Source organism: Drosophila gunungcola (genome assembly GCF_025200985.1).
Source record: "Drosophila gunungcola strain Sukarami chromosome 2R unlocalized genomic scaffold, Dgunungcola_SK_2 000017F, whole genome shotgun sequence".
NCBI lineage: Eukaryota > Metazoa > Arthropoda > Insecta > Diptera > Drosophilidae > Drosophila > Drosophila gunungcola.
Window position 1 is genome coordinate 277,930 of NW_026453173.1, and position 12,853 is coordinate 290,782.

The following is a 12,853-nucleotide window of genomic DNA, read 5'->3' on the forward strand; positions in this document are numbered from 1 at the left end:
GTCCTTGTCCATCAAATAGCTGGGTTGTCTGTTTTACATTCTAGCCGGCCAGCTTTGCCTTATAAACCACAAAGCCTGAAGTTAAGGGTTATCTAGTTGGGTGGCCCATAGTCCATCATCTAGGGCTGGAACTCTAAGCCTCGTTTCCATTTCGCACAGTATCCTCCGCCCCCGTAATCTTGGTCCATGTTTTATGCAAATTGTCGCCTTACAATATTTCATAAGTGCATGAAATTAATTTCTCCCGCAAGCCCTGCCGCATGCATAACTGACTAAGTTTTGGTGTGGGTATATGTACATATATGTAAGGGTGTGCACACGTATGCCCTTTGATTGATTGTTCTCACTTTGCGGTAAAAGCCTGGGGCTACGTTTTTCGGCCCCGCTCCCCGCCAGAACTAGAAGGAGCGTGAGAAATGCATTTGAATTTACAATGTGTCAGGCCAAGCACCATTAATATGCCTTTCTGCGGGGCTGTGGATGTGTGCGGGTGGGCGTGGCAAAGGGAGGCCCGGTCTCGATGCCTTTGTGCCAACTAACGGCCGCCCGACATTTATGATGGCCGGGCCGAAACTTTGGCAGTGCATAAATATTTCCTACAGCCGACACCTCCAGGCCAGATAATAACGGCTTGAATTTACGATAAATGCTTTCCAGCCCGAAATTCTTTCTTTCATGCTGTCTTTATTTCGGCTGCGGTCTGTTTGCGCCGGCGGACTGTTTTCAAGGACAGCACGCGGGCCTCATAATGCGAACCGGTTGCCATTAAAAAGGGTCCATGTCCATCCCAGGGTGTGGACCAGGACCCGGCCGACACAAAGGTTGTCCGGCCGCAAATGCTTCTCCTTCGCTTTCGATTAAGCGACGGAAGTCCGCGGCTCTGCCGTTGTCCGTTGTCCGTGGTCCGTTGTCCGTTGCCCTAGAGCCCGTCCCGGGCCATTGCGCGGTGGACATCATTGCCGCCATTAAGCTCTAATGACCGTAATAAATAATAATTTATTTTACCTGCAGGCCACCCAGTACCCCATCGCACCTACTCCGCTCCCAACCAGGCCACGCATGTGGATTTGAATTTGATGGCTGTTTGGGTGTTTTGCGTGTTGGGTGGCCAAGGATCCTTCGCTCCGGCGCCACTAAAACAAACGGTCTTTGTTGCATACGCAATATTAATTGTTTTCTTGGCGCGCCGGATTCTTCTGGCAGGGATTTAAGTGGCACTTTATAGCCGTTGCCTGTCAGGACCGATGGCCTGAACACAATTGGCCGAATCCGTTTGCGGTCCAAGCCTGCCTCGGTTCACCCAGGGCTTCCTGCTGGCTGAACGGGTATTTGAAGCACACAAAAGTTTCGGGTCGGCCCAATGCATGCTTATTAAAAGGAGTGTCATTAGAGAGGACGGGAAATTGGCTAGACCACCCGAACGCGGTCGGTATTGGGCGCTGGGGCAGGTGCCTTGTGAAATGGTTCGCCTGACTTAGCCCGGCTCCGACGTTTTCGACCTGCCGTCTCGCAAATTAAATTTGATGGCCTTCAACGCGGGGTCAAATTATTTAATGAGCCGTGTTATCGGCCCGGACACTTAGTTGCTCGTGCCAATCAATAAATGCGGCCCGTCAAATGGTGTGGCTAATAAATGTCGCCAGCTGGAAGGAAAGCCAGAGTTTAATTAATTTTTAAATGCTCAAAATGCGCGACCACTACACACTTTGGTCCCAACGACTGATTGTTCAGCACAATATTTTCTTCCTTTTTATTCTAAAAGTATATTATTTCAATAAAAATAATCGACAACTCTTAGTTGAATTTTTACGACAGCTGCAAAGTTCATTGATCCGATCAGCTTCCTGTTCACAGAGAAGAGTGAAAACTTAAGAACAAGTTTAAGCTTCCGGCTTTTCCTTGCTTCTGTACAAAATAACACAAGAAAGGTATGTTGAATTTAAAAGTTTAAATTGAATTAAGGATACATGTCACCTGTTTTTTTTTCCTTGAAGCAGTAAAAGTTAAACCAAAGTGCTCGAGTTTTTAGACGTAAATCTAAATCTCTGTCGTCTTCCTTTTTAAAGTAAATCTGTAGAAATAAGATTTAAATAAAAATAAAAAAATTTCAAATGTTTTTATCCCATTTTTGAGTCATCACAAGAAAAATTTGCCGCTCAAACAGTTCTTGAGTGTCACCTATGTGGGGTAACCTAACTATCTTATACCAAACTGCAGGACTCACGGATCACTTCTAGTTGGGACCACAGTGCACTGGACGAAGGACGGCTTCATCCAAGTCGTGCGGAGCCGTTCCAATCGCAAATCGAATGGTATAGCCTGATGTTGGCACAGCTGAGATGTAGCTGGAAATAAAATCAATAGACGACAACGTACCGACAATGGCAGCATATGCTGCAGCGGGGCACAATAAACATGGGCGTGAAAACCACAAAATTTTATGCAAACTCATAAAATGATTTTTACAGCTAAGCAACGAACAAAAAATAAGACCCATTGTGGCGGGGCTGCCGCCAGGCATAGACAACCAAAGCCGTCCATAGATGGCCACATAAAACTCCAAACAAAAAGTGCAGTAAAACATGGGGCCCAAACGTGTTTGGTTTTGGGTTTTGTACGGCTCGGGGCGCTAAAGCCGCTCCAGCGTCAATATTTTTCGTGGGGCGACTTCGCCGAGTACGCCAACAACCGCAAAACACCCAACGGATTTTTATACACAATGGTTTGTTTGCGAACGTATTGCAAAATCCGGTCGGAGGGGGACCGGAATTGGCACAAAATATGTAGGCCAAATCAGTGGCAACCCATATAAACTGCAAGCAATGGAAAAGTTGGGTCTCGAGCGCCGACCAGCATGCCTCCAGTAATGGAAATCGAATCGGGCGACCACGCCCGCCCCGAAATCTCAGCCTGGCCAGCTTTTAGGCTGACCTCAGAGGATTTGGCGCATTAGTTGGACAGTCATGACTATTGAACTAAAAGCCAGGCCTCGGATTTGGCAGGCCAGCGGCCAACTGTTCCCCAGCGACACAAAATTGACAATTTTATGACAGGCATTTCCTGAGCACTTCTCTGCGTGTGCAGGGCCAGTGCCGTGCCAAAGAAGTCCGAAGTCGACGCTTGCCCTTGCACGCAGCTGATCTGCATCAGCCGGAATGCAGGCAAGTTGGCTGTGTGCAGGGGGCTGGGGGCGTGTGCCATCCCACTCGCAGTGCCGGCCGTGCTGCCAAATGGCCCAGGACTCTCCAGGTCGCTCGGCAAACAAAGGACGTCAAAGCCGAATGGGGGTGCATGTCAAACACAGCTGGCACATAGGGTTTGGTATGATTTTGCGACAGCCACGCCCACTTGCCGTCAGATGCTGCCTCTCGCTGGAGATGTCATTAAATTTTCGGCTCAAGTGTTTATGCACAACTTCAAAGCTAAGCGAAAACAATGCGAAAGAAGTGCAAAATATTTACATATTATTGATTGGCTGGCAAGGAGCTCAGCTCTGTGTGTGAGCGAAATGTTTAAGCCATAGCCAGAAGGGCGGAAATATTGCGTATACGACGCGTGCAACGCAATTCCCCTGGTGGCCATAAGTTCGGAATGGAAAAGGCAGCCATCCAGCGGTTAGGGGAGCGGTGCAGGGAGGAGCACACATGTGGGCACGAGGCAGGGGGAAATTAAGCAAATCCCAGCTAAGCAATTCCTACGAACATGCAAGCATTTATGAGCATAGGGGAGATGTGGGGTTCATTAAACTTGTGCTTGGCATGTTCTAGTTCCTTGTCCCCGCCTCGCATCGTTCCACAGCTCGTGCCAGCACACAAAGATTCCGATTACCCTCACCTGCATCCTTTCGAGCTGCTCGCCTTCTGGCAAGTCGGAATCGGTGCTAGATTCCCGCCCGCGATGGCGGGCACTCTCATGCTCTGGAAATTTAAAATTATTGGCAATAATCGCACGCTCCGCGCAAGTGGAGTTGTGTACATGTAATTGGCAGGCTGATAGACCGCCTTCAGCGGCTGGCAGCTGTGAACCCCTGCTCGCGTTCATCCACAACGTCATTACAAATGCAACATGGCCAAGTTGAGTTGAGCTTAGCCGCGAGGGGGATTTGCGGGAGGGCAGCCAAAAACAGGGCAGAATTATTATGTTTCTGCTCGTCACTGCCGCAACATTATTCTCTTCAGTTAATTGCGACTGGGATCTGAGCCTGAGTAGAGACGAGCACAGCACTAAAGGGAAGCGGAGCGCTGAACTGGGGACAGCACAAAGAAAGAGTTTCATTTAAAAAATAATGAGTTTTCCGGCTTGCACGCCAGCGAACAGCGAATAGCGAACAGGGAACAGCGAACAGGGAAGAGCGAACGGGCGCGAGGGGAACGGGCCTTGGACTGGGATAAAGTCAAGTCACACTACGTCCTCAGAGCAAAAAATTAACTTTGCCCTTAATTATAAAGCTGACAAGCGGCGGCGGGCGACAGTGGAAGCCGGCCAAAAACTCCCGAATCAAGTCAAGTCAGGCTAATGGGAGATGGATTCCAGAGGCCAGGAGGCACTCCCCCTCCCGGCGGCAGTCCTTGAGGGCTGGAGTCAGCTCCGGGGCCCGAATCTAGATAAAGCTCGGGTCAACGACAACCACAGCTTCGAGCAAGATCCCTATTTCTCTGGGCATTGAATATTTTAATTAATTACCAGACGCCATTGCGAGTCTTAAGCAAAATGAAAACAAACCGGGCGCAGAAGCGTATAATTATTCAAATGCAAATGCAAATGAAAGTGAGAGTGAGAGTGAGAATGAGAGTGAGAGTACTTCCCCATTTAATTCCCCTTGAACTTGTCGTAAATAATAGCAGATAACGCTGGATGTGGCAGTGGAAATCGTGAAATATTTCTGACTCTAAAAAGTGACGTCCAGCTATCAAAGCGAAGCACACCAGAGCCATGCCATGCCGAAATCATCACTACTCGATTTGGTTTGTCTTTCAGCAGGATTTGGGCAGGCTTTTGAGGGTGAAGTCTTGTTTAGAGGCACGTTGAAATGGAAATGCCTTTTCGGTATTATCTCCGCCAGTTTTTATGATCTTTTAAATGTAATTGCCCCACATTATGCAGATGTGTGCCGAATATGTATGCTTTGCTGGATATTTGCTTCCCATAAATACTGGCGGGGTAATAAATGAATTGCCATTTTATTTGCAGTGTGAGATTGTTTCCCTGCCAACGCGCATTTGGCATTTGGCATGTGCATGTGAATGAGACTCAGTATGTGTATGCGAATGTGTTTGAGTAAGCATTTGTAAAATTTATCTTTTGTGCATCGTAAATCTTGCTGCCTTTTCAGCATTTTCGAAAAATTTATTTCCTTATTAAAACTTTTCCCCTTTTATTTGATTTAATTCGGATTCGGCCCAGACCTTCGGCGTGTGCTAGGTAAACGCAAACTTAAACGTAAGCCACACAAAATGTGATCTATGAAACGACTGTTTGGCTGTTATTTGTGCGGTTCAAGGCGGCAGGGGCGCGTCGTGCTCCAGGGCGAAATACACCCTTTGCCCAAAGTCAAATAGTTTTCGAAAAGAATTCAACTTTATCGTGCGTTTCCTGGGAAATTAACATGCTGCCTCCCCTCGTATCGCTGTGGATCCTAACAAGCTCACCCATCCCCACCGCTCTGTGGCTGTAAAAAATACCATCTGTTTGCCTGAGCTGGCCTTTGTGTGTGCGTTCGGCTCAGCACTAAACTTTTATTTTAGATTAAGTCAATTTGCCCAACAGGGCGCCCACACTTGGGCCCACCCCGCGTTCCCACACATGTCGGTGTGCGGATGTGGGACTGGGAAAGTATTTTTCATTTGCTTGGCTGCCCTTTTTATTAACAACAAGTTCGCTTTCGAGCCTAACCAAACTATGCACGTAAGCGGGGCTCCGATCACAGCTCCCTCGTTAGCTTCCTGCGTGTAGATTGTCTGTTTTCGTTTGGTTTCGTTTGGTTTCGTTTCGTTTCGTTTTGAGTTTGAGTTTGGCCCATTATTGCGTATACGCAGCGTGGTCTCCACGGTGTAATCGACAAAGTTAAATTTCGCACTTTGGCCGGAAACTTCTCGGCCCAGGCCCAGGCACAGGGCTGATTTTCGATTCACTCGCTCGGCCCCATATTATCGTTGCAATGCGCCAGAGACTCGTTCCGGGCAGCGGGTTTAAAGCACGCCATAAATTATGTCGGAGGCTGTCCGTACAGTGCGCACTCACACACACTCACTCCGGAAGAGGGCAGCCCTTTTCGCTGCCTGATTGCTTGATTTATCCACTGTCTTTAGGCTAAAGACTTTATTGGAAAAGTTTGATTGGAGTTCCCACTACTCGGGCTGTCGCTCCAGAGCCGTGGCAACGACTGCCTTTGCGGTGTTTCTGATTGCTTTATTTCGCGAAAGGAGCTACTGGGAGTGGGATTGGGAGATGTGAGTGGGCGGTCGCAGTGTGTCGTGATTGACGTCCGCTCGCTGGGCCCATAAATCATACATGCACACGCCAATAAGGCACATTTTGAAGTGTTTAAACATTAATGGGTTTCCGCACAGCCGTAGTCAATCAATACATAATAAACGTTCTGGAAAAGTTGTCATTAAATATGTATTGGCGTGCACAGCATGAATCCCCCGAGATGAACGGAATCTGGCTGTTGGCGGAATCGGTCCCGCAGACGCCAAAAAAAAACAGCCAAAACGACATCGAAATTTTGTCATCATAAATTGTAAAATTAAATATGTAGAAACGCTAGAATGAAGCCTCGAAAAACGCGGTAAAATCATTACCACCGACCAAGCGCAGACCTCTGACAGGATCAAAACCCAATGAAGTATTTCATTCACTTGAACTGCCTCAAATGTAATGGCCGTTCGCACAAAAAATTCACTTTATGCCAGACCAAAGCTGAAGTAAAAGTTAAGTCCGGGCCTTCGTGCATTTAACACAGTAAAAGTAAAAATTGGTTTATTAAAACCAGTGCTTTCAAGCGGCGAAATCGAAATCGCAATAAATTAAGTACAACATAAAGGGTCGCGTCCTGGTCGAATGCTTCTTGCACTCTGGGACCAACATTGTTAAATTTATTATCTTGCTCATAAATCAAGTTTAATTGTGGCCACCCAGCTCCCACTGGCCCGCCCCTTACTAAAAAGTACATAAAAATGTTAATTACCTGCCGGTTGTTTTGAAAATCGCAGCCCGTGAGAAGGTGTCTTATTTACAGCGCCGAATCCAGTTGGCAGCTGGCGGGCGAACTCAATCCCTATTATCAACGCGTCTGGCATACATCTGCAATTGAATATTTCATATGGCCTACTCCGCCCCTCACCCCTCACACTCGGCCCCCCTCAAGGTCACAGGCACGTGGGCCTGGCGTTTCGGCTTTCTCTGCGGTTATCCTACGGAGCGAGGGACTCGCAGAATCGCTAAGGGCTTGTTAAGGCTTCGACTTTGTCTTGGCCCTGTTTGTTTATGACCTTTTGTTGCTAATGATTTCCGGCTCACCCACGTGTGTTTGCGGTCTCACAAGAGTGCGGAGCAGATTTCAGCCTCGGCCGTGGGGTTTCTATACGAGATTTGCAAATTGTCTTTTATAATATTTAATACGCCACGTTCCCGGCTGCTTGTAATCACAGAGTATTTACGGCCCTACCCAGAAACCAATTTCCTGGTAAATTCAACCATTTCTACAGTTAAAACGGTTTGACGCACAATTGTGGACTGAACTTATTGTTGCGTATATATTTTAATACGTACTAATCTTCTTACAATAAATTGAGTTATAACTGCCAATGACACTTTTACTGGGATAAACTTAAAAAAAAACGTACCAAATATTAGTGAATGTTAAAATAAAGTTAAAAGTTAACAAGCAAATAAGGAAGAAACCCATCTGGTCAAGTTAAAAAATGTATATAAGATATTCGGAACATCTAACTTTATCAAGAATTAATTTTAAAAACCAGAAAGGAAGCTAAAATGAAATGCGTATGTATTAAAATACATTAAATCTATGATGGTTTTCAGCTCAATTATTCGAACGTTCCTATAGCGGCTATATGATATCGATTCCGATTTGAATAAAATTAAAAGCGAAATTAATTATCTATATAAGTAATGCGGTATTTTTCTGGGAACTTGCTCCCACTGCATTTACAAAAAGTTTAAGTAGGATTAAGGTAGGCTTAAAAGTTACAAAATAGCGAAGCATTAAATGAAAATTCCATTTTCAAAGTGGATGTAAATGTGAATTCGTTTCAATTGGCTTTGTAAATCAGAATCAAATAGAATAAATTACGAATTTAGATTCGTTTTATTGATATTTCCTTCTTTTTTTTCGGTGCACACAATCGATGTTTTACCAACCCCAGTAAGTAGTGGGTATCGTATAGTCGATTAGTGGGACATTGCGGTTTTCTTGTTAATGCTTAATGTGTTTAGGAAGGTGAGAATGGCTGTCGTTCTGGCATTAACACCTACAGGATCTTTTAAATGGCAGGAAGCCATTGGAATGTGCGCACTTAGCACTATCTCTGCTAAATGTTTCCCGAAGAGGTTTTAATATGCAATTAATGTGGTCTGCAGTCTCTAATGACACGAAAACGACAGGAGGGCATTTTTTTTGTTTTAATAAATAGTCGGAGGACACATAAATCATACCCCGCCGTCCTCATGGGAAATGCAAATAAATCATCGCAAAAGTCGGCTCCAAGGAAAAGTCCAGGGGCACGCCCAAAAGCCTTCCATAGGGTCTCAGCTCAGTTCTCTTGGAGTGGCTCTGTTCCTGATTGAAGCCCCTCGAAGTAGTTGGCGCCTGCTTTGCTCGCCGCTGCCAGAAGCTGACATCTTCGCACATGGGATGGTAGGCATTAATGCCAACCACGCCAGCGCCACAAGATTTATCGCAGATCCCCTCAGCTCCCCCGCTGGGTGGACAAAGTTGTGACGGCCACATCTGCTGCCCAGAACCTATCAATACCAAATTGCAGTCGCTTAAAATATGCTTAAAGTTGCCGAACAACAAGGGGAGCCAAGTATTTGACAGCTTGATTATGCGCAAGCCCTCGCCTGCAAACCGATTCCGAGGGAATTAGGGTTCCTGGGCTGACCAGAACATCGGCTAATGTCCACTCATTAGGCGCCAGTTCCTTTTTTAAGCTCGCTCTTCGGGTCTCATGCCTGCCGCTTTTGTTTTTTTTTTTTTTAACAAATTTTAAAACAAAAACATAGCTTTGCGGCACCAGAAGGATCGCGAGCCAGCGCCGAGTGTGCAGCCATGCGTATAATTAATCTGTTGGCATTAATTGCGGCAAGGGCTGCAAAACCGCATTGCCAGCAGTAACACAACTGAACTGGGGACTCAGCAGGAAAGTCAGGAAAAGTCTGGAAAAGTCTGGAAAAGCCCGGAATTATTTTAACGCTCAGCCGGCGAGATAAACTAAAGCGGACACTTTTCTGCGCTTAAATGTCATTCGAAGGCAGTCAGGCGTGGCAGGCAAATATAATTCAGCCGCCTACCAGCGGCGAAGTGGGTCAGGGCAGGGTGCCGCAGGGGCTCACTCTTCGGTGGCAGTCGATTGGGCCAACCGAATGCGCTTTAAAGCCGTTCAAACTGGTCGGGGAGCGGTAGAGCGGACGAGCGGACGAGTGGACGAGTGGACGAGCGGACGCTCCCTATCTGGACGAGTGGCGCCCGCCGGTCCATCCTGCTGGCGTAATTAATTGCTGACCAAGTTGGGCTCACGCCAACACATTCCCACCTGGCCGGGCTCAAGGAGTGCACAATTTATAAAAGTCAACACTTGAACACGTCCCAGCCTTTCAGCTCGAGCTCGAGCCAGGTCACTTCATTTTATTATCAAGCGTATTTCTGCACGTAATTGTTTTGACGTCACTTTGCAAATTGTCCTTTTGGCCGTTGCCGTTGCCGTTGCCGTTACCGTTGCCGTTCGGGTGCTGTTTTTCCGATGTGACCTGTGACCTGTGACCTCAGCCGACGTTATCGGGTTGTGTTCAACTAGTTCATTAGCCAAAAGCATCGCAATTAATTTCCCTGTGCACGATATGGATTTGGGTGGAGTACGCGTAATGCGGCCAGCAGTTATTCTCGGCCACAAATCGATGGAGCCATCGATTTACTTACCAGCCAATCAATGCGGCCTGTCTGTCTGTCTTTGACTACCTGCAAAGAAAACAAACACCAAAGTCAGTGAGTGGGTACATACATAAGTGAGTGGGCGATGAGCTCAGGCCAACTTGAGCGTTGTTCAAGGACTATTCGGTTCAAAGTGCAGCATCGGCCGCCAAATGCGAGCTAATAGCTTCATGTTTTCATCGACTGTTGTGTCTGCCAGCTGAGCTGCAACTCAAACCCCAGCGACCCGAAAGCCCAGAGACGGATGTGTGGGTGCTCCATGGCCATGATGCCCACAGACACACATTCCAGCTCCGCTGATTGCCGCCTGCTGAGTCAGGCCTGTCAGCCTCGGCGTCAGCAATTTGCGTGCTGTTGACATTAGCGGCATCGGGATGGGACTGCGATTGCGATTGTGATTGCGACTCCGAGTCGCGACCTCATCCAGAATGGGAATCGCAGCCTTTTGTCGGGCTTAAGTGCAATCAATGCCTAAGTCCTAAGCCGGACGGACGGACGCGACTTCGACAGCGTCGTCATCGTTGTCATCGTCGTCATGGGGGCACAAAGTCCATGGGAACCGATGCCGCCTCATCGGACCACGGAAATCCTCTAATCTGCGTATCAACAGGCACAACTCGCTTGCTCGCATATCAGAGGCATTCCCGCGAGGCGGTTTCAATTCCAATTGGAACCGTTCTGGGGAAAATAAAATAAATTCATTATGCTCGCTTCGGCAGACCTACGCAGGACGGGACTGGGGAACCTAAGGCAACAAGGCTTTGGGCAAATAATTAAAAAAGGACACGCTGGTCCAATCCGAAAAAGTAATTATTTGACTCCGGCCCCCTCTACCCATCTCTGTTGGCGGCTGGGGCAGAAAAGTTTTCCAGCGAATTAAAATTAATGAAAATAAATTTCGTGAATTGTTTGCAACCCCTTTTTGGGGCGGGCCTGTGAAGTTGACTCTTGAAAATGATTTGAGTGTAATAAAGCAAAGCAAGGCAAAGCAAAGCAAAGCAAAGCAAGAAGGAGCCAAGTGAAAGGACGAAGGGTCCTGGGGCCACCAGGCCGACCCATCATAGCCGTCATTCCTGCGAGCGACCCACGGGACCACGGCACATAAAAGCACTTAAGATATTTAGTTCTTGTTCCCAATCTTGTATTTGAGGTCATTCCGGGGGTCGCAGCCACCTTTTCCCTCGTCCGGTTCAGTTCCTTTGTTCGGCCGATCAGAAATCTCGCAAATGCCTTTGACTTTGCGATGGGCTGCGGCTTTGCGAGCGAGCGATGGTCTGCCTTCTGCTTTCCCGAACGGGGACATGGGCACACAGCTCCCCCGTCGTATGCTAATCTCCGAGTCGATTTGGGATTTGGGATAATTAAATATTCGATTAGCGAGAGTGTCGGGACGGGCGAACGCACTGACAAATTAAAATCCATTAATATGATCTCGCGCGCGCTTTTTATTATGCAGGCGTAGCTGGCGGTTTGCCTGGTTAACAGGGACACACTGGGGTTGCGGTACCAGTACTGACCATATCGCTGCCACCTATTGCCTGTCCCTCGACCGCTCCGCTTTTCTCGCGCTTCGTGTTGCATACACTTTTAATGCGGCCACGGGCAAATGCGCGCTGCCATTTGTTTATTTAATTAAGCTCATTAAGGGGCGGCCACTTTGAGCTACAGCTCTTTGCCGGGCTTAGGACGTCCATATGCTGCCAGCTCAGCTCAGCTCAGCTCAGCACAGCCCAGACCAGCCCACCCACACACATGCATAATTAATGGGCGGCTTGGCGGCTTCATCTGATTATGAGCATATTGAGCTTTGTTTTGGCCATATTGTGCTCGAAACTGGAGACCCGGACGCCTTTGGCATTGCTTTTGCAAACATTGTGTGTTATCCCTTTTAAGCCGCCTCGACTGACATTTAAAACGCCTAATTAGCCGCGGGCCCGCCCCTCGCCCCACGCCCCTCGCCCCTTGCCAGCTGATCCTAATGAAATTATTGAAGCGTGTCTGTCATGCATCCGAGAACCCATGTACGGCCGGCCATTCATCCGCCCGGCATCCTCACTCTGGGCATGGAATGACCGCTTATTATAGCCAGCTGCAGACAAATTTAATTTATTCAAAATGAGGCACACTGTGAGGCAGCTCGTGTGTCCTTGCCGAAACTTTGAGTGGTCAAACGGCTGGGTCCTTAATGTCCCCAATTCCGGCAAGCCCCTCCCCCTCCCTGCGGCCCGAGTGCGCCCGTATCCATGGCCATTTTCATGCATGAGCACACCTTGGAGTAGAGTGTTATTTAAAAAGGAGCAGCATATCCTTGACCACTGAAAGTGGCCCAGCGCACGGGCAATTTCATTTGAATTGTGAACGATCCCCTTTTTATGCCAGTGATTATTTTATTTTTATTTATGCGGCCCGCAAGAGGTCAGCAGATATGCTGGGGGGCCATAAATAAGTGCACTTCCTGCTCGGGCAGCGCTCCCTAATCCCTCCAAGGTTATTGAACTTTACGAGCTCGGACTTCCCACCCAGGATGAGCAGCGGTGTAAGCCAAGGAGCAGACCCTCGGCGATTTATGTGCCTATGTGTGACTGACAAGTTTATGCTTTCATTATTCCCGCCCTCATAAATTTGCACCATTTCGGGCAGATTTAAAAATGAGTGCCACCGAACTGCGATATAAATTCCAGT

The 12,853-nt window shown here is 47.7% G+C and overlaps 1 protein-coding gene across 8 annotated transcripts in view; it reads right to left on the minus strand.

Moving 5' to 3' along the window:
* The window catches only part of LOC128256394 (lachesin), a 70,378-nt gene that overhangs the window by 25,660 nt on the left and 31,865 nt on the right, over window positions 1–12,853 (minus strand). For 6 of the 8 annotated variants that reach the window (XM_052986733.1, XM_052986731.1, XM_052986728.1 and 3 more), the window contains exon 2: window positions 10,160–10,198. The exons of 1 other annotated variant lie outside the window; for it this stretch is intronic. The gene's annotated coding sequence lies outside the window, so the exon portion shown is untranslated. The remainder of the gene's footprint in view (window positions 1–10,159; window positions 10,199–12,853) is intronic. One more of the 8 variants, XM_052986726.1, reaches the window with a different exon arrangement.